The 27,448-nt window shown below is 43.4% G+C and overlaps 1 long non-coding RNA gene across 3 annotated transcripts in view; it reads right to left on the bottom strand.

Annotated features, from left to right (window-relative positions):
* Window positions 1–24,997, bottom strand: part of LOC150008422 (uncharacterized) — a 41,415-nt gene extending 16,418 nt beyond the window's left edge. The window contains exons 1-6 of one of the 3 annotated variants that reach the window (XR_016511302.1): window positions 24,842–24,997; window positions 24,577–24,704; window positions 16,666–16,772; window positions 15,928–16,156; window positions 12,678–12,848; window positions 1,177–1,695 (exon numbers count right to left, since the gene is read on the bottom strand). This is a non-coding gene — a long non-coding RNA (uncharacterized LOC150008422). The remainder of the gene's footprint in view (window positions 1–1,176; window positions 1,696–12,677; window positions 12,849–15,927; window positions 16,157–16,665; window positions 16,773–24,576; window positions 24,705–24,841) is intronic. The other 2 variants (XR_016511303.1, XR_016511304.1) reach the window with 2 other exon arrangements.
* Between the last annotated feature and the right edge of the window lie 2,451 nt (window positions 24,998–27,448).

The following is a 27,448-nucleotide window of genomic DNA, read 5'->3' as shown; positions in this document are numbered from 1 at the left end:
TGATCTTAGGCTAGAGCATCGGGGGAGATAGCTAATATAGGAAAGATGCTGAGGCTCTCAGAAGAAACACCTTAAGGTATCAGTTCAATGCTGCTGAGATGTCCTACAGACCACCAGTTACTTCACCAGAGCACCTTAGCAACACTGAGCCTGAGCTGAGCTTCCAGGAAATGTCCTTGTCTTCTGTCTTTGGGTAAATGATTTGGGGCCAATATCCTTTTCCCACAAGTTTCCTGCTATACATCAGCCATAAGGCACTATTTCCTCCAAGTTTAGGTCGAATGATGGCTTTTAACCCTGAAACACAAAGAAAGCTTTTTTTTTTTCTTTTAATAAATGCTGATTTCCATAGGCCAATTAGGTTAGCATCTCAGGGGGAGCCAGGAATAAAAACTCTGTTAGAGAATAACATAGGGCATATAAATATCAAATCAAATGGCCTTGTTCCCAAACCCATTCGATTCTAGAGGTTGGATTAAGAAGAGTGTTGAGATATTCACTGATTTAGCCATAATTGGAGGTCAGAATTCATTCATTTGTCCATTGATTCGGTAAATATTTGTTGATCCCTGGTAAATGTCAGGCACTCTCTACAAGGAGTCGCAATTCACAGGGGAAGACAGATCAGAGAAGCAGCAATGCTGACGCCTCAGTGAGGAAAGTACAGAACGCTACAGAGGCACCCGCCCTTCCTGCCCTCTTTAGTCCTTGGCCTCTTCACCCTCAGCCCCGCACCCCAACCATGATGCACCTGTGACTGTGGGGTCCCCGTTCTAAGGGGACTTCATCATTTTTAACCATTTATCAAAGCCAGACGGTGCTTTTAATAAATTCTTGTGAGCACCTGAATAGCTTTTCCCTCTCTGATTTGAAACAGAGATTTCCAGAAAGAACAGGAAAAAACAACTGACATTCCTAAACCCCAAGATCCCATGAAAACTCGGAAGTGACACATTCTGAGTGGGTTCAAGCTAGAGAACAGACTGACGAAATGGGCCCCTGGCACCGGGTATGTGGAGGAAGCCAGTTCCATAGCAGAACCTTCTATGGAAAAATATCTGCCCAGAGCAGAGCTGCCAGGAGCACAGGAGAAATCAAAGCTGGGGAAACAAGACACGCTCAGACCTTGCACTACAGACATGGCGCGGGGCGTGGGGGCGGGGGGAGGCGTATCACCTGTTCTTAGGAGACCAGTAGCAACTGTCTTCAGCCACATTATCAGGGAGTATACTGCACGTTTTTTTTTGTTTTGTTTTGTTTTGTTTTTAACATGTGCTAGCCAGCATCCTCCACAAAAGATAGATGTCTTTTCTGGGAATGCTGATCCTAGACCAAGCAGCGGTTTTGATTTTCTGGAGCGAGCATGGCCCTGTGAGTCCTTCCATCCTGTGCTGTGACTTGACCAGGACCGCTGTGCTCGAGATTCGGTGCCGAGGCTCACTCGCCGATGCTTCCGAGAAAGTCATTTACCCTCTCGGGATACTTCCGCCCCTGCTCTGGAAACCGAGGTTGTTGATCACAGGCTTGTTACAGAGCTTTGAGTAAAAAGATACAGGTAAAGCTTTAGGTTCCACGCGTGGCTCGCGGCAGGTAGTCAGGAAGAGGAGCCATCAATGTTTCCACAATGCAAACACACACTTGGAAGGAGACGTACCAGCTTTGAAGTTCTGGCTTCCTGCAGCAAACACGTTTCTCCTCATCGAATAAATAAAAAAGAAAAAATATTGCATTGAATAAACAATATCTCCCAGATCAGCACTGTGTGAGAGTGCGAAGATGACAGCTTGGTGGGGGTGGGGGGCGGAGGAGCAAAAGGAAAAAACACTCACAGTGTGGGGACTGTGGGGGCAGGGAGGGGTGGGTAGAGATGGAAGAGGGTATAAGGCGGATAAATGGTAATGGAAAAAATGCAATAAAAATAAACATTAAAAGTTTGTTTTTTTTTAAGAGAAGATATGAGACAATATCCAGAAGCTGATGCACCAAAGCAGCTCTCACACACTGTTGCCAAATTGTAACATGTCTGTAATATCCTGTGGCTGCATATTTGTTTAGACGCTTCCGCATGATCCTTTTTAAGCCAAGTTTTTCTGAAAACTGGTAGACAAATGGAGAAAAATATGACTCTCAGGTTAGACAACATTCTTTTTTACTTCAAAACCTTTTTCTGGAGCCAGGCCCACTAATGTGAACCGAGGGAAATGAGCAGGGAAGGGGGAGGAGGTGAGATGATGCAGCTAAGGAGCTTGAAGAGCCTCAAAGACAAAAAGTCAGTTATTAATTCATGGAGTTCTTAAAGGAGAGTCCCAGGAACACAGAATTACTACAGTGTCAGGGGAGTTGTAGTTCCAAAAAGGAACTACTTTTTTCTTTTTTTAAAGAGAGAGTTCTTCGAAAAGATCCACATTCTCCAAGCTCCAGGAAAAGAAAAACTTGCAAGACCATTCTCTGTATGCCCAAAGTCACCCTCAAATGTAGAGCTAAGCAGGGGGGGTATTTAGCAGGGGGTTCAGGTCCCATGGTATATGGAAGGGGCACCATGTGTCTATTCATATTTTACCCTGAATAAATCCCATTACTCAAGACCACTGGACACTGCCTCAGGCTACAGACCACCCACCATTTCCCCAAAGGGAGATACAGGGAGGGGCCTGGTTTCAGGTCAGGAGACTGGGGATAGGAAAAGCTCCAGCTGCACCACAGACCCTCTGACTAGGAGCCTGGCCTCACTCTGACCCCAGCTCCTGGAAGGCAGGCTACTCTCACAGCCGGAGCCCCCTGGTTGTAAATGGGCGGGACCATGGTCAAACCCTAAACCTGGAAGTTCCAGACCCAGCATTCTGAGAGCCTCAGTAAGGTGGATGGTTCATTGGGGTCTAAGTGGGCTCTACTCCCTGGGATGCCTCCTTGTCTCTGAGGGTGGGAAGGGTGAGTGCCATTTTCATTACCAAGATAATTAGAATTGGAGAAAGAAGCAGATAAATGTGTCTGTCCATACTGTGTCATGATGATATGGCAATTACAAGTGTCCTGAGACACTGGAAGTAAGCACACACGTAGAAACATTTATAAGTCCTTGGGAGTTTGAGCTTCTTTCTCTGGCACAATATCACATGGGAAGACGTCCTGCTAAATCTATAATATTCCCCCCAGCTTTGTAAATTGGTGAAAATGAGGGAAGGACTGGCTACAGTGTACACAGATTAACAGCAGTTTGCAATTACAGAAAGAGAAATAGTTGACAAGGCTTGGGTTGGTGCAGAGGGGGATAAAATAGGGATGATAATAACAATGAAAGAGATGATGTAAATGATCCAATTCTCGTACATTTATTATCAGTAACCAGGATTCTTTTCTGACACGAGGCATCATGATTGGCTCTAGAGCCCTGGTGACTTATCATCACAGATTGCACCTACATTCTCCTCCATTGCAAGAAATACTACTGTCCCTTCTCCCAGGGATAGTAATAGGAATAGCTAATAACTGAGCCAGCACAGGGAGTGGTGAATAAAACACAGGCAAAGATCGGTAAGGTGCAGGTATGGACCAGCTGGAAGGAATGCCATCCTCAAACCTCCAGGAAGCCCCCTTTAGCTGCCCTTCACATATCTGGGCACCACATTGGTGGTCTTCATCCTGCCTTATGACCCAGCAATTCCACTTCTGGGAATTTATCTGAAGAAACTCAAAACACTAATTCCAAAGAACATAAGCATCCCTATGTTCATTGCAGCATTATTTACAATCACCAAGATATGGAGGCAGCCCAAGTGTCCATCAGTAGATGAACGGATAAAACAACTATGGGACATTTACAAAGTGGAATACTACTTGGCTATGAAAAAAAAGAAAATGTTATCCTTTGTGACAGCATAGATGGACCTGGAGAACATTGTAAGTGAAAAAAGCCAGTCATAAAAGGACAAATACCATATGATTTCACTCATATATAAAATCTAATGAACAAATTGAACTAACAGGCAAAATACAGACAGACTCATAGATGGAGAGCAGGATGATAGCTCTTGTGGGGGCGGGGTTTGGAGATGGAGGGATCCCACACACAAAAACAGGACTCATGGACAAGGACAACAGTGTGTTGATTGCAGGGGGCGGGGGGTGGGGGCGTGGAGAGGGTGGAGATGGAAGAGGGTATAAGGGGTACAAATGGTAATGAAAAAATAAAATAAAAAATAAACTATTTAAAAACATTGGTTTCCCCCTACTAAAAAGGAAATATCAAAACCTCCTTCTAAATATCAAAACACTAATTCCTTCTAAGCTTAGAGGGAAACAAGCTGGGGTGTGTTTTAACCTTTCACACATCCCCGGGCACACCCACCTCCCGGGATGCCTGGCTCGGTGACTGAAGCAACAGGATCTTGAGGGCATTCAGGATCCTGGGGAACAGGGCCCACTGTCCAGATCCTTCCCAGTCCTCACAACCTTAGTCTTGACACCACTTCTGTAAAGTCTTTCTGCATACCTTCCCCAGCAGAAACCTCCCCAAGGCCCGTATCTGAAGTTTTCTTATGGTGTTTATCACATTATGCCTTTAAAAAAGTAAAAAAAAAAAAACAATTTTTAAATGACTTCTCTCTCCTCTCAAACATCAAACTCCAAGGAGGCAGAGCTTACATGGTTCAGCTTTGGAGCCCCACAAATCTGGGGATGGTGCTGTACACCCACCAACTGAGAGAGCACTGGTATCACACGTCCAATCTGGGGGACGGAAAGGGGATTGGAGGAGAAACTGAGACAGGACAGGGGCCCAGGTGCAGGGAGGAGAAAGGGGAGAGGGAGGAGGTGCACATTTAGGGGTCAAGAGTAGACAGGAACAGACTCAGCGATGCCCAGGGCACCAATGCACAGGGTGTGACTCCGACTTTGGGAGAGGTGCTCCCTGCTTCCCCTCCTGGTAAGTCTGGTAGCATCTCTTCCACAGTTTCCCACCTCCCCTCTGCTTTCACTTTCTACTGCAGGGTACTGCGGCACCTGTCGAGTATGGCCACTATACGTCAGCATCTTATAGGACACAAAATTAAATCAATGCCTTATGGGAAAGCTACTGTGCAACACACTAAAATGGAACTAAGATCATGGTGCTTATAGATTTTCCTGAGTATGAAATGAAACAGGAAAACTTGCTGACCTGGAAAACTATCAAGTTCATTCCCTGTAACACTCAGAGATGATTTGTCATCACCTCAATGAACATTTTCCTGAGACAAGGGCACTGATTTGTGAATAGAAGCTGTTAGATACTAAATGTTGTTAAGAGTCTGTGAAAATGGTATGCTCATACATTGCTGGTGGCATTGTCACTGGAAAAAAATATCCAGCAATACAACTTTTTGGATACAAAAATATTCATACAATGTCCTTTGAAGAAAAAAAGTATATATTTACACCATAATCAATACCCCAAAATGGAAGCAACAGAAATGCCAATAACAGGGAAATGATTTTACACCTTTATAGTTAGTTTGATTATAATGTATTGTGCATCTATTAAAAGTGGATATTTATAGGAAATTTGTAGATACCTAAAATATTTATAAATACTACTGAATGAGAAAAGCATACTTCAAAGTTTTAAGATTACTACAAGTATAACTATGCAAAAATAGTTATACTAGAACAAAAAGATAATACTCAATAAAAAGAATGACTAGATGTGTTAGGGTAGTGGATTGTTTTTAAATTAATGCTATTAGCCTTGCCTGGTGGCTCAGTTGGTTGAAGCATTGTCCTGTACACCAAAGGGTTTCAGGTTCGATTCCCAGTCGGGGTGTGTACGGGAGGCAACCAATCAATGTTTTTCTCTCTCCCTTCCTCTCTCTCTCTAAAATCAATAAATATATTGAGGATTAAAATTAAATTAACGCTATTAAAATAGGGGTGCTATTAGGCAGCCTTCCACAGGAATAAAAAGGAGAGGAGGAGTGAGAAGGTAAATGAAAGACCAACAGGGGAAGAAAGATGAACTAGCCCCAAACAAACTTAACCAACAATACAGTTCACATTCTCAGAGCTGCAAGTCATATTTGGCATTGAGTATTTTCCATAAGGATAATTAGATAACTTGTAATAGAAAAGCAAGCTAATGAATGAAATCTATTTATTCAGAAAGAGCCTTATTCATGAATTCCTGCCTCTTACCAAATTACATGCATGCTTGACTATATTAAGATTATTTATGGAGAGGGGAAAAAAGTAAATTTCAACTAAACAAATATGTGTTTAGAACCCTGGCCAGGTGGCTCAGTTGATTGTAGTGTTGTCCCATACACCAAAAGGCTGTGGGTTTGGTCCCTTGTCAGGGCACAATTCTAGGTTGAGGGTTTGATCCTTGGTTGGGACACAAATGGGAGGTAACTGATCTCTCCCTCTCTCTCTCTCTTTCTCCCCCTCCCCATTCCTTTTCCTCTCTCAAATCAATAAACACACAAATAAAAAGAATTTGGTAAAGCATCTGTTCACCTGGTTTTGCTCAATCTAGGAAACAGAATCCTGAAAAATAAACTTTGCTTTTCTGATTATAATAACAATACATGTTCATTATAGATATTTTAAATGATACAGAAAAATATATAAAGAAGAAATATCTACAAAAGAACCACCACTGTTTACCTTATGGTACATATCTGCTGATCTTTTTTCTGTACATCTTTGTTATTCAATAGCCTGCTTTTTTCACTTAACAATAGAAGCATCAGTTAAAATGGCTACATGGAATTGTAGACAGGTAGCAGACTGAAAAAATAAATATGTAAAAAACAAACCGGGCAGTGGGTGCTTTGCCTTATAAGTATGGGAAAATTACATCATTTCTGCCAGTGGAGAAATTATAGTATGTCCTTCTTTTTGCATAGACTGGAGAACTAGAAAGTCAAATCTAATGCTCCCAATCTTTCTGCGTTACCAAAGGGCATGAAACAGAGGAGACAAATCCTATGTGAATCTTTGGAGTTACATGCAGAGGGCAAAAGCCAGGGAGCGGAGAGGGAGAGCACTGAGGTGAGGCCTGGAGTAACAGACATTTTCAGGGGTTCGCGATGCTGCCAACATGACAATAACACCCATCCCTCAACTTCAGTCCCGGCTGCTGGATATCTGGATGCCTCTCCAGAGTGGTTTGAAGAAACTCCAAGAAAAGAGGACGAGTGATGTGTTGGGGCTGCCTGGCATGCTGGGAAATAGAACCAGAGTGGGACAGAGCCACAGTTCGGTGCTGAAGGCGCCAATAAGAACTTAGCCCCCAGAAATTCGTAAGAATCCCAGAGAGGATATTGAATTTTCCATAGACTGTCAAACAGAGAGCTTGAGCCAATTTCACTTTAATCTCAATGGGTAAGGAAGCTCAGATGCCTTGTAGATCATATTGAAGTCCCATAATTTATCTGATCTCCAACTATTGTTCATTTAGGCAATTTATGTTTTTTTACTCTTACCAATGAAATAATGATAAACACTGTAGCAAGACCACTAACTAGTCACCAAAATCCACGTCTTCCTTTCTGGGCATACAATTAGACTACACTTATTAGCCTCCCTTGCAAGCAGATGTGTCCCGTGACAGAGTTACAGCCAATAGAATATGATGTGTTTTAAGTAGTGGTGTGTTTAATACCTTCTTTTCTGCTTCTGCCCATTAGATATAAAAAATTATAAGGTCCTACATAATGATGGAGCCACAGATGGAAGGAGGCTGGATCCCATAATTATGTCATGGGTGACAGCGTTCTGCTAACCCTGAAGCCCACTTTGAACAGTTTCATGAGGGAGAAAGAGCCATTTTACATATTTTGGATTTTTGACTTATCTGACACTGCATTATTAGTCTATCGTAACTATACAAACATCTCTGAACACAAATGCTTACACACCTATCTCATCTCATATTAGTTAGGACAGTCACTAATTCATGTTCAAGTTTAGAACATTTTAAGGCATTTGATAAAATATTTTAAGCTGAACCCAGAATTTTTACTCTAATAATAACTTGAGGTCTATTCATTTCCTGTAATGTAAATATATGTTTACATTGTTATATACATAAAATATAGTATTTCTGGATGAACAGATTATTGGTGTTGCTGCTTCTTTACCCTTTCTTTATTTTCCAATACTTCAAGAATAAACTTTATTACCATTATAATCAGAAACAAAGATAAAGTACACACACACACGTACCCATAAGGACCCTCCAGTCCCTCTGAGGTTGGATGCTGTCTGAATGGAACATACTGCCTGGCCTCATCTTTGGAGGTCAATGCACAGTAGGGAGGAACAGCTAAGCAGCCAAAAATACAGATTATAATGTCAATGCTCAAAAGCTTCAAAAATGTGCCTGACTGATTCCAGATGTTTTCAAAATCCAAACTGCATTTAGCAACCTTGATGGAGCACCAGAAGGGAACAAAACAGATGGAGTGGCAATCCTACTGAGCATTACTTGTTTAGTTCCATCACACTAAAAAGAAATTTCTACCAACTCAGTATTTACCCAAACTACTTTCTTTTTCATTTTATTACTTATCTGGTAAGCAAGAATGGTGTCTTCCTCTCCTTAAAGGACAGGCAACTTGCCTCCCAAGTCTGCAAAAGGGAAGCCAGGGAACACTAACTGGCATGGGGCACACATATTGTCCTTCCACTTGGCCATCTCTTAACGTGCCTTTTGTCCCTCCACCATGGAGCTGTCGTTGTTTGCCATCCTTGTTTAAATTATAGTTGTTACACAATATTATATTATTTCAGGAGTACAACATAGTGATTTGACATTTGTGTATCTTCCGATGTCCTCACTACACTAAGTCTAGCAAACATCTGTCATCATGAGAAGTTATCACACTGTCATTGACTATATTCCTCTGCATCGTTTCCACCCATCCTTCTACCCCTCCCTCCTGGTAACCATCATTTTGTTCTTTGTTTCTTAGTCTATTTTTATTTTGTTTTGTTCGATTTGATTTTTTTAAGTTCCACATATAAGTGAAATCATGCAGTATTTGTCTCAGTTTGACTTATTTCATTTGGCATAACACCCTCTAAGTCCATCAATGTCATAAATGGCAGGATTACATTTCTTTTTATTCCTGAGTAATATTCCATTGTATATATATGTACCACACCTTCTTTATTTATTCATCTATCAATGGACACTTGGGTTTCTTCCATATCTTGGCTATTTTAAATGCTGCTGCAATGAACACAAGGGTGCATATATCTTTTTAAATTGCTGATTTGGATTTCTTCAGATATGCATCTAGAAGTGGGATTGCTGGATCATATGGTAGTTTTATTTTAGCTTTCTGAGGAAGATCCATAATGTTTTCCACAGCAGCTATACCAATTTGCAGTCCTACTAACAGTGTACAAGGGTTCCCTTTTCTCGACATCACCGACATTTGTTATTCGTTCACTTTTTGACAATAGCCTTCTGACTGATGTTGAAAAACTCTCATGAATCAAAATGTCAGGACAATGTAGTATCACCAACAATACTTTCCATGATAGCTCATTTCATCTTCCCATGAATCCTACAAGGGAAATACTAACACCATCACATTTAACAGAGGTGTAGAGAGTAAAGCAATTTGCTAGAACCACACAGCCAGTATGTGCTAGAGCCGGAGACCTGCACACAGGAAGTCACAAAGGAGAAATAAGACCAAGAACAAAAACCAGGTGTTCAGCTCAGGTGCACTGCACTGTCCTTGATGAACATGAACGTTAGCCAATGCTAGATAAGCAGCAGGCGAAGTGCAATTCCACTGGGGAGCAAACCATTCAAAACAGACAAGAAGATACGAACTTAAAGAAAACAAAGGAGAAAGTCAAGCAAAAGCCACTAAATACACACCGAGAGACAAACAGGTAGGTAAAGTGACACAGACATGCATGAAGTGACAGGGCTGGAGGACATAGTCAAGTAAGTCCAAGAAGCCATTCTGTGATGAAAGGACCATGGAGAGGAAGAGGGGTGAGCATGTGAAGATCGGATATGAGGGGTGTGAAAAGACAGAGAACAGTGACAGAGAGGTGGGACTGTCAGTCAAGAGGAAGGAATGAAAATGCTGGGGTACAGATATCACCACTCTGAAAAAGCAAGAGGCAGAGAAGCAGGAAGCAACTAATCTGTGAGGGAATGGCATCATTTCCTTTGCACTGTTATTTTAACCTTGCAGGATGTCTTCCTCAGCTACCCTGCCAAACAGATTGAGAGAGATGAACTTCTCCCTCAGGGTGTAACACTCTGCAGAATGAAATGGGAACATGCCAGCCACCACTGTCCCACGTGCACAGAGCTAGATCAGAGGGCTGGTTTTCAGTGAGTACTCTATGTTTTTAGGGATTCTTGCCAAGAACGAGGGGTGATTTCAGGTGAGTAGGTACCATTTGAAAAGGGGAGTCTCCTCTTGCAGAATTATTGTGGATGTGAAATAAGGTCATATATGTAAAGTACATATGTTCAGGGCTTAACACTTAGCATGTGCTCAGTGAATGGCGGGCAAGAGGAGAAGAGTGTCTCTCTCTTACTCGGAAACAGTCAATGGTTTCCCACTGCCAGCAGGACCTAAGTCTGGTAGCCTGGCCTGGCCCTGAAAGCCCTCCGTTACCTACCCCACAACTCATAGTTTTATAACCTTAGTCACAGAATTGATTGATGTTATTTATATCTTGGCAGCTTCCATCTTACTCAGAAATGTCACAAAGTCTCTGTAAGAGGCCTTATGAATTAAGTGTTATGGGTCCCCCTCATCACAGAGTTTAGTCATGGATCACAGGGTCCTGATGGGCCAAGTGAGGAAACATCACGAGCTGCAACCTGAAATACGAGCCCAGTTTGGATAGGATGAATTGATGGTGCTGGGTCACCGGAGAACAGCTTTCTGCTCAGACAATGGCAGAACAGGAGAGCCACATGAATGAGTTCAAGATCAAAGGAACAAGAAAAAGAGCACATGTGATATGATTTCAATGAAGCTGGAATATTGCGTTTTAGAACAGACGGCCACAAGTGGTCAGGCTTACAAATAAGCAAACAGCAGCGTGTACAGGGCCCACTTAGAAAAACCTATGGAATCCTAGAGCAAATAAGAAGGAAACCACTGTAGATGTTGTCTTCCAGTATAACTGAGACTAACAGTCACTTGGGTCTATATTCCAGGCACACAGATCTCACTTTTACCCATCACTCTGTTGGTCAGAGCAAAGAAGCTACTTTTACTTTATTTGTGTTTGCTGTGATTGCCCTGCTCCGCGCACTCTGCTCCCCGTGAGCAGCCCACAAGCCCCATGAGTCTGTTCCTAGTTCCAAACATAGGCATGTGATGCAGGCCCACCTGGCCACTGGGACGTCACGTTTTTTGGCCACAGTATTGGTTCAGAGTTGGGTGTGTGGCCCAGTAGGAAGCAATGCGATGCACTAAGACTTTTGTTGGGGCAGCAGGAGAAAAGGCACTGCTTTTTTTCTGCTAGCTTCCATAAGTAAGATGACATGTACCTGGAAGTGACCAAGAAGCCATCACCATGGAAAACAGAGCTCAGAAACGGTGAGAAATTGGGTCCTCTCAACCTGGTTGGAGCCCTTGGATCAGAGTGCATTGCACCGAAAGCCAATCTCTGCCAACAAAGTCAAAGTGAACCAATAAATTCCTATTTTTCTTATCAAGGTTGAACTGAGTTCCATCCTCACAATTGAAAGAGGCATAACTCACGCGGAAACGGAAGCTGAGGTTGAAGTAAACTTCTCTGCCAGAGAGGAGGGATGGCCCTGGACCAGCACACGCATTCTGCTTGCCGGCACTTGCGCAGCATGTGAGAACGGTAACCCCGAGGCTGCGCCTCACAGCAGGGAGAGCTGATGTGGACTCGCAAAGACCCAAGCAGCACTTAGACCAGGCTTGTTAGGGAGATATCCCTTCTCCCTTGGACGCAGAGAGAGCTGGGGCAGCCAGGAGGGAAAGCCAGCGTCTGTCCTGTAATCTTCACCATGAGCAGCCCCCTCTTGCACACTGTTCTCCGACTCAATCCATTCTCCCCAGTGGAAGTGGTTTCACTGCTGTCCTCTAACCACATCGAGTGTCTTCCTGTCTCCACAGGTTGGCTCCTCACCCCCTGGCTTCCTCCACCTCTTCCTCTTCACCCATCTACCTTGCCCATATTCCAAGACCTGGCTCAAATATTTTCAATTTTCTCTGGCCAAACCAACCCACACTTGAACTTGGTTCTCTTATCTGTAAAGTAGGACAATAATATGTTAGAGATATAGCTAGTAAAACACAATGATCATAATTGTAATAATTGTAATAGCCAACAATTTATGGTGCATTTTCATATATGTCAGGCACTGCCCTGCGTGCTTTTCATGGATCACCTTACTTCACCTGTCTGCACCCTTATAAGAAAGGCGTTGTTGTAACATACGTTTAGGCAACAGAGGCACAGGAAAGTTAGAAAATTGCCCAATGTTTTATAACTAGAAGGTGACAGAGACCTATTTCTACTCAAGCCGTTTGATGCCAGAGCTCTCCTTCTTGGCTGCTACACTCCACTGCTCTAAGTGGTGTTAAGATGACGTAAGAGCCCAGGATACAGGAATGTCAGAATCCTGCCCAAACCACTTCCATCCCAAACTATAAATCCCCTGGGAGAAGTATACTTACAATGGGGGTGTCTGCTCTCTGCAGAGATGGCAAGGCAGGAAGCACGCGTATACTGTTGTCTCTCTGCAAGGACGCTGGAGCTGGAAGCCAGTCTTCAGAGCTTTGCTCTGCCACTTGCTCCTTGTGTGACCTCAAGCAAATCACTTAACCTCTTGTACCTCAATGTCTTCTCTGTAGAGAGGGTAATATCATGAAAAGTAAATAAGTTAATACATGCCAAGCACTTCAGGATCATTCCTTGCACACAGTATGTACCGGGCCATAATCACTCACTGAACAGTGCTAGCCTCTGGAGGTCAGGGCCGCTGCTATCTGCAGTCTGTTCAAATGATTCCACCAACATGCTTCTCACCTTCAGTGTGCCCCCTTTGCAGGCCATCCCTGCGTGCTCAAATGGGATGACATTAGTGGCTCTTAGTGGGACAGGTGCCCAGCAATCTCAGAAGAGACCGTCTGACTTGGGTCCTGAAAGCTGGCAAAGCTGCTTTCCAGGAACTTGGCTTTGGAATTTTTAATTGCTTGGTCTCGGTTTTTCTGGCCCAAATATCAGAGCTTTCTTTTCCCAGAGTCCTCCTGAGAGCAGTCTGCTCACCTGGGGTTTTTCCTCTCTGTGTGAACATCTGCTTCCGACAACCGCAGGCAGATAACTCACATAAATCATACAGACCTGGCTGCGGCAAGGGGCGGCAGGCTTACGAAACAGAATTCTTTACATTTGAGGAAGCACAGCTCGGATACTGGGCCCCTTTTGACTGTGCTTTTGAAGTCTGGAGATGCACAGAATCTCGGTGAGCAGAGAGAGACAAGCTGGGTGGCTGCAGCTGGCAACTCTCCAGAGCCTGGCTCCACATGTGGGCACGTGTACCAGCAAGGACAGCCACAGCAGCTGGAGGAAGAAGTGTCTCCCCCCCTTTGCAAGGTTTTGGCCTACAGACCCATGAAGCAGTGGGTCTTATTTTCTTTCAGACAACCTGTGATCATGCATGTGTGTAGGGACAGGGGACCCTGGGAGGGACAGTGCCAGCAGAGCAGAGTCTGAGACAGCTGCATGACAGAGGGAGAGAATGTCTGAGTGGAGAGGTGGGGAAGGGTGGTGGCAGATGGATGGCACAGGGGGCAGCCTCGTTGACACCAAGCGACACCAGTGACCAGTCATAAGACCCGGGGCAGATTGTCTGGCCTTTCTAAGTGAAAGAAGTAATACTCATGAGGATACTGTGAGAATCAAATTAAATGGGACCACCATCACAATTAGTTCTGTCAGTGTTATTAGCTGGGTTATAATCATGGGTGCAGAGTGCAGAAAGGTATTCTTTGAGGAATGGGACCACCTACTGAGTGGCTTTCAAACTTAAAAGTCTATGACTATGATATGATTTTTGAGTGGAAGTAGAATGCCAGTATATGCATCTACAATGACAAGTACAACTTCAGAGGGATCGGACTCTTGTGCTCCACCAACGTGCACTGAAGACGGGCTCTAGAACAATGACAGCCCAGCTGAACTGGCCCAAGGCTCTCGACCCCTCACTTCATAGCCCTGACAACCCCCACTTCTGGGGAGTCTGATGTCTGGTATGATATGTTGGAATCCCATTGGGAATTAAGCACGGTGGTCATATGTAATTTGATATGATTTTATGGTGTTAGACAACAGTGATTTCAGACTTTGAATATAGGAATGAGAAACGGGAAGAAGCAGAAGGAAGGGACAGAGGAAAGGAAAGAGAAGAGGAGGAATATCCAAAACCTGAGTCACCAGGAGTGTTTCCCTGCACTAGTTTTAAGCCACAGCCAGCCAGCAGCAGAGAGTAAAATTCGGTCAAGTGCCCAGTCAGCCCCTGGAATCTCTGTGATAAAACCAGATTATGTATCTATTTCACACCATATGGGGTTTGCTTAAATGTCATTTCAAGTGGTTTATTATGGGAGAGGGAAGTCTTAATGAAAGAACAGGTATCATAAACATACAGGGTGGGACAAAAGTAGGAGTACATGGAAGGCAGTTTGTTCTTGTACTATTATTTAGTAATGTTCTAGTATTTTCCATAGTCCCTGGTTGGTTTGGCTCAGTGGATTGAGCGTCGGCCTGCGAGCTAAGTGTCGCTGGTTCGATCTTCCAGTCAGGGTACATCAGAGAAGGAAAACTCTGACTCCAAAAAACCTCCGCTGCCTTGCGGCATACCTCTTTAGGGGAAGGCTAGGGGAGTAAACCCCGACAGAAAATCCGGAGCCGGAGTCCCTAAGGTGGTTTGACGTTGTAGTCAACACCGGCAACTCCTGTGGCACACCTGAAGCCAAGCTGTATTGACTTTGTCTTTCCCTTGGACCCTTCAGCTGCGAAGAGAGGGGGGGGTCTGCTGCATGGGCAACAGCAGACCCTCCATATCACCCCGCCCAGGCTCTGTAGCTTCAGCTTCACTGGAGAGGACACTCCAGCATCATCGCAAGATGTCGATTCAACACGGGAGGAGACAGATACCGTGTCACTCCCGAGTCGGACCGCACAGCCATTCTCGGCGGTGCAGATGGACTCTTAAGAAGCTACACCATCGTCTCTCGAGACGGACGGCTGCCGAGGAGGAGTATTTTCCATATGAACAACTATAAATCTACTTTTGCCCCACCCTGTATTTCAGGACTCTGATGAAAGAAGTGTAGAAGGAGGTATGTCTTTTTTCCTATCAACACTGGACAATTGCAATTTCACTAATAAAAAGGTTGTCCTAGGGTTATACGTTCACTGAGGTGGAGACACTGGAGTGGGCTGCCAGGCCTGCCTGCATTAACAGGGTCTAAAGGAGACCCACACCTGCAGGCACAACTGTCAGGCTCTGGGTCCCTGTGCTGGGTCTCTGGGTCTCAGGAGGCCACTTCTAGAGCTGTGAAAGCCTGAACAGCGTGTGGTTGTCAGTGGCTCTAGAAGTTAATGTACAGGGCTGCCTAGCCTTCACCAGCTGTAATGGTGAGTTTTCCCTGATCGCACACCCCCCTTGTTTGGGCCTTAGTCTCAACTCACTCTGCTCTTCATAGGGGAAGCTTTGAGGGAACAGTGCTCATCTCCCTACCCTGAAAGACAGCCCAGTGGTCCTGCATCACATCCTTGCTGCCTGATAAAGAAGTGCCACAAATTCCTCAAAGCTGTTTGTGGCACCTGTCTGCGAACTTCACTTCCTGACCTGCTGCCCGTTGGCCCTGGTTTGCACTCAGCTTCTCACTCTTGATTTTGGCTCTTGTCTATTGCCCTTACCTGGCTGTTTGGACTTGGATCCCCTGGGTAAGTCGGAATCTGAGCCCCGCTCCAGAGTCTGGTCTCTGTCCTGGGAGTGCTGGAGAGAGGCCACACTGGTTTTGGTTCTTCGAATGCAACTGTGTCCTCTGGATCGTGGCTACCTGGAAGTGTGACTGCACGGCCATCATTAAAATTGCTGTGTGTTCTCTTTACTCTTCCATGTGTGGAGGGAGAGATGCAGGTACTCCTAGGATAGACAAAGCTCTCCCAATACTCGTCTGTCTTCTGATAATCATAAAAAGTGGTTAGATCTCTCTTGCTAAAGAGAAAACAGCCAAGAGCTTTCAATGCCAAGTTTCAGAGGTAGAATTGTCTAAGAAGTATTGCTTCTAAGTGAAGCAAAGCTGGGTGCATCTAATGAAAGACTCAAATCAAGTGCATATAATAAACCCAGAAAAGAAATCGGAACAGTTAAGAAATAGTCAGAAAGTGTTTCTGCTGGTCTTTGATATTTATGCTGTAAAGTATCTTTTTAAAATGTAGCACTTGGACTTCTGGTCAGGATGGCAGCATAGGCAGACATGGCTCACCTCCTCGTACAACCATATCAAAATTACAACTAAAATATGGAACAACCATCACTCAAAACCATTAGAAGTCAAGTTAAATGGAAGTCTGACAACTACGGAATCAAAGAAACCACATCCATCCAGATTGGTAGGAGGGGCACAGATGCAGAACGGGCTGGTTTCTCACCCATGTGTGGTGGATAAAAATTCGGGAGGGCTTTCTCAGGAGCAAGGAGTCCCAGCCCCACTTCACAGGGTTCCAGTATCAGGAAGATAAGTCCCCACAACTTCTGGCTGCAAAATACAGCAGGTATTGAGTCAGTGGAAAAAACTGGATCCCCAAGCAGTTCCTCTTAAAGATATCACCCACAGACTCACCTACTCAGATTCACTCCCTCTGAACTCCAGCACAAGGATAGCAGCTTGAAAGGCACTAGTGGTTGGTATATAGGGAGAAACTTAAGTGTCTGGCAGAACAGAGGCCATTGTCCCTTTTCTAAACCCTCCCCCAACAGAGCTCGCAAGCTGGTGCCATCTCTGACACTCCATCAACCTGGCTAACTGTTTGACCCACCTTGGAGTTCCCCAGAGATCCTCCCCACCCAAATTACGGGCCCACCCAAGCTGCTTTTCCATATGAATCACTGGTCTTGGCTCATGCTTCACAACTTCCTAAATCCTATCAAACAAGCAACAGCTGGCCTCAGTGAGCCCCAGGCCTGGCACCAGCAACAGCCAGCCTAGATTCACAGCTTGGCTTTGCCTGGGAATTTCCAAGCCTAGCACAAGTAGCGGCCATCTCAGATTGCTTTATAGTTTAGGCAAGTACACCCTGGGCAAAACACAGGTTGGGGCTGACCTTGGCCTGCATGACCCAGGAAAGCTCAGGGCTTGTGCACCCAGTGGACAGCTGCAGACCATGTCAGAGCACAACCACCCTGCCCCTGCACAGATGATCCTCATAGAGGGTGGAGGTTGGTGGTAACTGATCATAGCCAATCCTTGCAGCTGACTTGCCTGGGTAAATCTCTCCCATTGACCTGCCAAAAGCAATCAAGGCTCAACTCAACTATAGGAGGGTGTACTCAACCTACACGAACGGCGTACCTTGGATGATAGGGGAGGCTGTGCCACTGAACCCTACAGGACACCTACTACATTAGGCTACACTACCAAGACATGGAGTCATAGCAGCTCTACCTAATACATAGAAACAAACACACAAACACAGGGAAGCTGCCAAAACAAGGAGACAAAGAATCATGGCCTAAATGAAAGAACAGATCAAAACTCTAGAAACAGAGATAAACAAAATGGAGATGATAAGTAACTTGTCAGATAGAGTTCAAAACACTTGTTATAAGAATGCTCAAGGAACTTAGTGAGGACCTCAGCAGCATAAAAAAGATCCAGTCAGAAACAAAGGATACACTAAATGAAATAAAGAACAATTTATAGGTAAACAACAATAGAGTGGATGAAGACAAGGATCAAATCAATGATTTGGAACATAAGGAAGCAAAAATATAACCAACCAGAACAAGAAAAAGAAAAAAGAATCCAAAAAAATGAGGATAGTATAAGTGGCCTCTGGCACAACTTCAAGCATTCCAACATTCGCATCATAGCAGTGCCAGAAGAAGAAGAGAAAGAGCAAGAAATTGCAAATCTATTTGGAACTATAATGAAAGGAAACTTCCTTAATTTGGTGACGGAAATAGACATGCAAGTCCAGGAAGCATAGAGTCCCAAACAAGATGGATGCAAAGAGGCCCACTCCAAGACACAACACAGTTAAAATGCTAAAGGTGAAAAATAAAGAGATTATCTTAAAATCAGCAAGAGAAAAGCAGTTCCTTACCTATAGGATAGTTACCATAAGACTATCAACTGATTTCTCTAAAGAAACTTTGCGGTCTAGAAGGAATTGGAAAAAAATATTCAAAGTCATGAAAAGCAGGAACCTACAGCCAAGATTGCTCTACCCAGCAAAGCTATCATTTAGAATTGAAGGGCAGATAAAGAGCTTCCCAGACAAGAAAAAACTAAAGGAGTTCATCATCACCAAATCATTATTACATGAAATGTTAGAGGGACTTATTTAAGAAAAAGATGATCAAACTATGAACAATAAAATGGCAAAAAATACAAATTTATCTACAATTGAATCAGGAAAAAAAAAAAAAAACCTAAGCAAACAAGAACAGAGAAAGAATCAGGGATATGGAGAGCATTTTGATGGTTACCAGATGGGAGTAGGGTGTGGGGGAATGGGTGAAGAGGAAAGGGGATTAAAAGTACAAATAGGTAGTTACAGAATAGCCATGGGGATGCAAAGAACAGTATAGAAAGTGGAATAGCCAAAGAAATTATATGTGTGACCCATGGACATAAACAATGGTGTGGCGATTGCCAAAGGAGTGGGGGTTGCTATGTGGAGGGGCAAAGGGGGAAAAATTAGGACAACTGTAATAGCATAATCAATAAAATTTTTAAAAATGTAGCACTTAGTAATACTTATAGAGTATAGCTGTTTTTCTTACAGAAAAAAGTATTAATTGAAAAATTTACAATTCTAATTTGAATCTCCTATATTACAGTGCATTTCTAAGTATTTATTCCAATGGTTATAAACCTCTGTGCATTAGAAAGAACTGGAAACTATATTGAAAATATAGTTGTTGAAGCCCTACACTCGTAAATTCTGGGCTCAGGTATTTGCTTTTGTTAGCATCTAGGATCTTTGAGAACAAGTCTAGCATCTCTCAAACTTTAAAGTGCATATGAATCACCTGGGATCTTATTTTAAAATATAGATTCTGACAGGCTGGGGTGAGGCCTGAGATTCAGTGATTCTAATCTTTCAGGTGAGGCTGATGCTGCTGGTCCACACGTCACCCCTTGAAGAGAGGCTGTGGACCATGGGACCAGATGTACCCACTCACCTGATGGCAGCTGGGCCCTAATTGAAGGTAAGGCACCAGAGAAAAAATAATCAGACTCCTCAGGATTGGACTCCAAACACTAAGTCATGAAGTGATTGACAAAGATGATTTACATACATCACCTCAGTAAATCCATACATCAACTATACCAGGTCAGTATTAAATTATTCTTTATGGAGAAGAAAATCAAGACTCAAGGTCATACAATAGTACATGGATGTACTGGTTTTCCATTGCTGCTTTACAAATGACCACAAACTTGGTGGCTTAAAATACCACAACTTTATTATCTTTTTGCTCTAAAGGTCAGAAGTTCTAAAATCAAGGCACTGGCAGGGCTGGATACCTTTTGGGGCTGTAGGGCAGAAACTGTTTTCTCTCCACTGCAGCTTCCAGAGGCCACCTGCATTCCTTGGCTCACAGTCCCTTTCCCCATCTTCAAAGCGAATATCTCTGATCCTTTTTCTTCCATTACACCTCCAGCTACAGCCAGGAAAGCATCTCTGATTTTACAGACTCATGTAATTAGGTTGGGCCCATCTGAATAATTCAGGGTGTTCTCCTGTATCAAGGTTCGTACCTTAATACAATTGGCAAAGTCCCTTTTGTCATGTAAGTTAAGATATTCACAGTTTTTAAGGATTAGGATAGACACCTTTGAGGGGGGTCATTATTTTGCCTGCCACAGTGGGAAAACCAAGATTTGGAGCCTGGAATGAATCTCAGAGCTGACTGTGGAGTCGGTGTTCCTTCCAGCACACAAATCAAAACAGCAGCTAAATTGAATGCTGTTGTTTTCTGGAGGCCAAATCAAGAATGAAGCTTAAGTTTAGTGCAGCTGTAAGTGGCCTGGATTCCATTATCATTGTGAATTAAACAATTTAAATTGAAGTGGAGTTTGTTTATTGCAGTTTATGTTTCATTCCTCCTAGGCTCAGAGAAACACAGTCCTTCTGTGCAACTGCAGCGCCTTGGGCTAATGCTCGGTCACTGACTGTGGTTCCTGGTCATTATTTCACCTAACAAAAAAACAAATAGGAAGCAAGGAACACCTTCAAGACGTGGCAGTGAATTACTTACACCTTCAAGCAACCATTTTGAAGCACAATTAGTACATGAACCTTGAACATCTGACTCTCTTTCAGGAAGCTTGATGACTACCGAATGGCTGTGTTCACCAAATCACAGACCCCGCCGCCACATTAGCTGGGAGCTCCCCGCTGCAGATTTAGGCTCAAATCGAGGCAAGACTCATCCCACAATTCCCGAGTGCATTCAGAACTAGGCTTTATTTTGGGGGCAATAAGTCTATCCACAGAACTGGGACTTCTAGTTATTAGACACATTATCATGAGGACAACATGAACAGAAAAATATTTAGTGGTGTTTTTTAAACCCCTCTGTTATGGGTTGAATTGTTTCTCCCAAAAAAAGAACTGTTAAAGTTCTAACCCACAGAACCTCTGAATATGTCCTTTATTTGGAAATGGGGTTATTGTAGATGTGACTAGTTAAGATGACTCGCATCCTCCTAAGAGGAAGGAGCCACAGAGGGAGAAGGTGCTCCTGTGGCAAGAGGGACAGAGATTTGGTGATGGATGTATCTGAAAGCCTGGAACCTTAAGGAGCGCAGCAAACCCCAGAAGGTAGAAGAGGCAAGGAAGGATTATCCCCCCAACTTCAATTTGGGCTTCTAGCCCTCAGAACTATGAGAATAAATTTGTTGTTGAAGCGACCCAGTTTGTGGTGCTCTGTAGGGCAACCCTAGCGAACAGAACACCACTGCACACCATCTTTCAGGACGTTGTTACAACTTCTACTTCTCACTTTACAGAATGGATGTATTTCTGAAACTGTGGATGAATATGACAAACACTGCATATGTAGTCCCAGCGAATGATTTTTTTAAAAAAAGGTTTCATTTATATTTTAGAGAGAGGAGGAGGGAGAAAGAGGGAGAGATACATTGATCAGTTGCCTCTTGCATGCCCCCAACTGGGGACCTGACCGGCAACCCAGGCATGTGCCCTGACCGGGAATCAAACCAGCAAACTTTCAGTTTGCAGTCCGGTGCTCAACCCACTAAGCCACACCAGTGCGGGCCACAGAATGATTTTGACTACAAGATGTTAAACCACGCCACAGAAATCTTGCCAAAACACTAGTCCCATAAAGTTGAATTTAGCATAACAGGCATTTCCAAGTTTAGTTTCAGGAAGATGTTCAAAAATTACTTTACACACATCATGGACCCAGGAGACCGCTCAGCAATGGCAGCAACAAAAGAGAACCCATTCACTTGCAAGAGCACCTACTGTAACAGAACCCCTGGGCTGCTCCAATTGAAACAGAACCCACGGGCTGTTTAGTTAGGGGTCCGATTGCCCGCCGCCAGAATTATAACTCTGAATACCAGAGTTTGGTGAAAAGAAAAAGAACTGTTTATTTACACATAGTTCTGCCTCCCCCTCCCAGACCTGGCCAGTCTTAGGAAAGTCAGAAACACCGTTTCCCTACTTCCTAGGCACAGTTCAGCTTTACCAGTAGCTGCCAATCACTCAGTTCTGATTGGGGAGGTCCTTTCTGTGCTGTGGTGCCCTCCAGCTCTCAATGCAGGACCGCCTGGATTCTCAGCTTCCTTGTAAACTGCCTTCTTCCTGCAAACCGCATGGATCTCCTCTCCTTCTCAAAGCAGCCTGGCAAGAGCTTCTTCTTTAAGCAGCCTGGAGACCCCTTCTCCAAGCCACGTGGAGGGAGCACACCAGAGCCAGGGCCAGGGAGTGAGCGAGCCCCAGAGCCAGAGAGAGCTAAAAATGTCTGCAGCTGCTTATCTCTTCCTGACTGCGTTCTCTCACGCCATGGGTGTTGCAACCAGTTCTGACCATTCACAGCACCCTACGTAGGCTCTGTCTGCTCCTTCCATACCAGCCAACAGTGCAAGATCCCTCCCATCTTCCTGAGCCTTGGAAGTAAAGCGGATCTTTGTGCAACAATGTTTCCAGCCACTAGCCCCAGGCATGCAAGAGCATCCTGAAAGCTGCTTCCTTTTCCCTATCTCCCAGCTGCAAACTCTGGGGTTTGTTTTTGGACTCCCCTGTTTCTGTAACACTACTATGTGCCAGGCACCTTGCCAGGTGCTTTGGAGACATATTTTTCAAGACAATTACTCCTTCCTTTTGTAAAACAACAACAGAAAACCTTTTCCTTTGGGCTGTGGCCTCCTGCAGAGGGGAGGAGGAGAATGACTAACAGAGTCTTCCACAGTCCCACGCTGCCCCGTTTATCACTGCAACTGCTCCTCCTCCAGAAGCAGTAACCTCAGTATCTCCTGTCTCACTCCCTCCACCTGCCAGTCCTCCTGCAACCACTGTTGCTAACTTGATCAGGACCTACAACCCATCCTCCTCCGGAAGCAGTAACCTCAGTATCTCCTGTCTCACTCCCTCCACCTGCCAGTCCTCCTGCAACCACTGTTGCTAACTTGATCAGGACCTACAACCCATCCAACTGCCTGTTCACCCCATCCTTTGCCCTCCACTCTCTCTGCCCCCTATTGTTCTTAGGAAAATGACAAAACTTATCTTGGCCAACAAGCCCTACTGGAGGCATGCTGCTTCCCCTGCCCCTTCCACTCCAGCCACAGGGGAGGCTCTCTTGGTCTCTTGGTCTCCCCTCCTTCTGGCCCTCACAGAGCCTTTTATATGTTGCTCCCTCTTAGACCACGCAGGGTCAGAACCTCCTCATTCTTTCAGTCTCCCCACCGTGAGCACCTCCGCAGAACGCCCTGAGGTCAGATCTGCCTATCAGACACTTCTAGAGCTCAAGGCCACAGCCTTATTTTCACATTTATTTGCAGATGCAATATATTGAAAGCTCAAAACAAAGCAAAGCAAAAACATCTTGGGTGCTTTTGTTTATCATTGTACCCTTAGCATCCGGCATAGTGCCTGTTAGGACAGGCACTCAAGGTTCAGTTCAATTAAAGTTGAATAAGTGATATTTAAGTTTTACCACCATCTGCAAAGGAAGCAATTATTCCCATTTTAGAAATGAGAAAAATGAAGCACAGGAAAGCTGTAGATAATCAGAGACCCACCCAGTTTGTCTGATTATAAAGCTCATACTCTTTCCTCCTTACTGTATTTCTCATAATATGATGCTGCCACAGAATATTCTGTTTAACACTCAAAAGATGAGCCCAGTGGTAGCATCTCCCTGGTGCTAAATGCCAGGTGAGTCCTATGGATGCTGAACTGCACCTAGGGCACCGCTACTAAGAAACACTTTACCACCCCAAAAGCAATTGACCTATATCAAAAGCATAAGAATGTTAGTATTTTCTCAATAGTAATAATTCTGCACCTAGTAATTCTGTTTCTAGTGATTTTAATGAAATTTTAAGGAGTGGAGAAGAATTTGTGATCAAGGATGTTCATCACAGTAGTATGTTCAAAAAGGTAACAGTTAAATTATGATACATCCTTAGAATGAATTTTTTTGCAGATACTAAATGTATATTTTTGAAGAATACTTAAATGGATGAGAAAAATGGTTAAACATAACACTCAGTGAATAAAAGGGCAGGAGACTAATAAAAAGACACTGGTATGAATCCCACTTGGTGGCATGTGTTTCTATCTACACATAGTGAAGAAAAATAAAATAAAATACAGCAAAATTTAACTGGTTATCTCTAAGATTATTATGAGCAGCTTGTATTTCCTTCCCTATACCTCATTGTATTTTTAACTGTTAACCACGAACATGTTTTGCTTTTATAATGAGGAAAGATTTATTAAAAAGCAACTAACCATGTAATTTGCTTGAAAGGTTTTTCTTGTTTTATCAGTTTTTCAATTGCTATTTCTAAATTATTTTAGAAACAAAATTGCCAGGCTCTTGAAGAATTTTCCTTCTCTTTAAGGTTATTGAGAAAATGAAAGGCCAACGGAGAGTACGTTGGACTGTTTCAACCCCAACATATAAAGGGCTCGGAAGTTGTCACTCCAGTCTTCACAGGGGAAAAAAAACTGGACAAATTGAAAATAAATGCCTTTTCTTGAACTCATCAGAGAACTGAGATTGCAGGGTAAACTGTCCCCCGAAATGTGGAGAAACAGGCCAATCCAGAGTCACAGCTGAGATCTCCTCACCTGAAGTGTGTCAGCGTTGCACTGGGAGGGTCACCGCTGGAGACCAAGGACCTCACTGCTGCTGCATTACTTCCAGGAGCCCCACCAGGTTCTCAGGGTGAAGTTCAGAGAAAGATTCCCTCATGGCTCTGGCAGGTGGAGGGAAGAGAAATGTTTGTGAAATATGCCCAGAGCTTTCTCCATAACAGAGGCCTGCCTACTCCCCAGGGGAAAGACTTGACCAGAGCCTGGTCCTAAAGGCATGGGAGAAAGGAATGCCTCTTACCTCAGCCCCTTCTAGCCTTCTGGTCTCACCTCAGAGGGATGGGAATGCTATCTAAGAAGTAACACATGTGAAGCTCACAGGCAGGAGACCCAAGCCCAGTGAGAGAGTAGAGAACAGTGCTCTCCCACACCACCAGGGCCCCAGTCTAACAGTGGATTGCTCCTGGAAGAGCTACAAGACACAGGCTCTCTGAGAAGTACTTAAGAAAGGCCAATGTAAAGAGAGGAAACAAAAACTAGGAACCCGGAGGAATCTGAAACCTCTGGCACCAATCTCAGCTACAGCAACAATTAAGCACAGCCTAACTCTTAACCAGATCAACATAAATGCTCACACTAGAAGACTATTTATCTCAGTTCCTATTAGCCAATAGAGTACATCCAGCGTTTAGCAAAAAAAAAAAAAATTACAAGGCAAGCAAAACATGTAGGTCAGGATCTGTGATCAAACAAGAAATCAGAAATAATCTCAAGCAAATAGACCAAGACTCACGTATGATAGAGACATTAGAATTTTCAGACAGGGAATTTAAAATAACTATCATTAATATGTCAAGGGCTGTAATGGAAAGAGAAAACAATAGGTAAGAACAGATGGGTAGGTATTCTCAGAAAGAATCAAAAGTAGACGCTATAAGTCAAAAACACCATAACAGAAATAAAACAAAAACATAACACCTAGGTATATATATATTCAACCTGCAGAAAACCAAACACGAGGAATATCTTGAAATAAGCCAGAGGAGAAAGGGAAAATCATTTTCCCTATACAAGGATAAAAATAGTAGTGGGCTTCTCTTCAGAAGTCATTCAAGCAAGAAGAGAGTGAAGTGAAGGATTCATGGCATTGAAAGAAAAAAAATCACCCAGGTAGAATTCTTTATCCCTCAAAAGTATCCTTCAAAAGTGAAGGATAAAAATTTTTCCAGACAAGCAAAAACTGAGGGAATTCATTGCCAGATCTGTCCTGCAAAGAAATACTAAAAGGAACATTATATAGGTCAGAAATTTGGATCTGCATAAAAAAAGGATGAGTGTTGGGAGAAGAAATAAGTAAAGGTAAAATCAAATTTGACTTTTTAAAAGCCTTAGTTGATCTAAAAACTGTTTAAAGTAACAGCAACAGTGTAGTAGAAGATAATGGCACGTAGATAAGTGAACTGAGTGTAACACTGTAGGGATGAGAGGGAGGAATGAGGAATACTGTTATAAGATACCTTCAATACACATGAAAAAGTGTTATTTTGAAGGTGGACTTAGATTAGCTTAAAATGTATATTGTAAACCTAGGAAACCATTAATATTTTAAAAAAAATAAATATAATTGAAAGTACATTGGAGGAGGCACCAGGGACCCAAGGCTGAAGGCCTCACCTTTCTAGGTCTGTTTCTGTATCTGTAAAATGGTATGGTTAGGTTAGATCACTTCTCTGATTCCCTTCCTGCTCTGAAATTATATGACTAAAAAATATAAAATAAATTAAATTAAAAGCCTACCTTCTTCAAGAAAATCTACAAGTTATATCTACAAGAGCCTTTAGAAAAGCATAAGGATTTTTAAAATAACCAATTCTCTAATCTATTCCTTCAGTATGTTTGGGTTTCCATATTCCCATACTGAGCTGCCTTTAGCGGAGTTTATCTAGTAAGTATAATAAACTATTGGATTTGCTTATCTGGTTCAGCATTTCTCAATGCATTGTGCTGTAGTAAAGCACACTCAAGGCTGAAAAGAAAAGGCCGTTTCACAGTATTGATTTCACTGCCAGAGACAGCACAAGAATGTGACTTTCAATCCAATAAAGACATAAACCGAGCTGCCTTCCTTGCCTAAATAGAGTTCATAATTAGTTTGTGATTACCTCCAGATCTGTCAATTGACTTTCCTTCCCTGGCTCACTGTCAATACACTTCTGTGCTCAGTGTACACATTTATGAGCTACAACCTCCTTGTCTATCAAAAAGTTTTGCTCTTCTGCATTACTGCTTAAGCAGCAGTGTTCATGAAACAAGAAACACTTTGGGGTTAGCCTAGACAGCATTGTGGAAATGACCTGCCCCTTCTGAAGTGAGATACGGATCTTGCTTGAGGTAAAGCTATTGAGAAATACTCAGCTTAATCTCCAGACTTTGCCGCTCTAACCCTTTGCAATAAAATCCCCAACACGCAGAATTCTTCTCATAAGGCCAATTTCCAACTTTAAAACCATCTGCCTAGGGGCAGACAGATATAAATGCTTTAAGCCTCACTGGACTCATACCTGTTCTAGCAGTTACTTGGATTCTATTTTTGCCCTATCGGGAAATAAAAGTGGCATGAAAATCAATGTTTCACTCTGAAGGAAAAAACAGCTGGATGACCAGACATCAATACATTCCTTCCTGAATTAGTTCTCCAAGGCACACTTGGCTAAATAAATTCCAACAGGCCCAGACTAGTTAGATGCAAGCATTAGCTGGAACAAGGAGCAAATCTTGCTTGTTCAAGATCTTTGGCTAATAGGGTACTCTCCACTTGTTAAGAGTAAGAAAGAATTCAAGAAAAAATGTAGTCAATGACTCGAATTTTATCCAAGTGCTTCAGACAAATAAGGAGTCCCTCGGGCCA

This window comes from Furipterus horrens, unplaced genomic scaffold, assembly GCF_987537825.1.
Source record: "Furipterus horrens unplaced genomic scaffold, mFurHor1.1.pri manual_scaffold_5, whole genome shotgun sequence".
Taxonomy (NCBI): domain Eukaryota; kingdom Metazoa; phylum Chordata; class Mammalia; order Chiroptera; family Furipteridae; genus Furipterus; species Furipterus horrens.
Note: the sequence above shows the minus strand (reverse complement) of the source record. Positions and strands in the feature narration are given on the sequence as shown.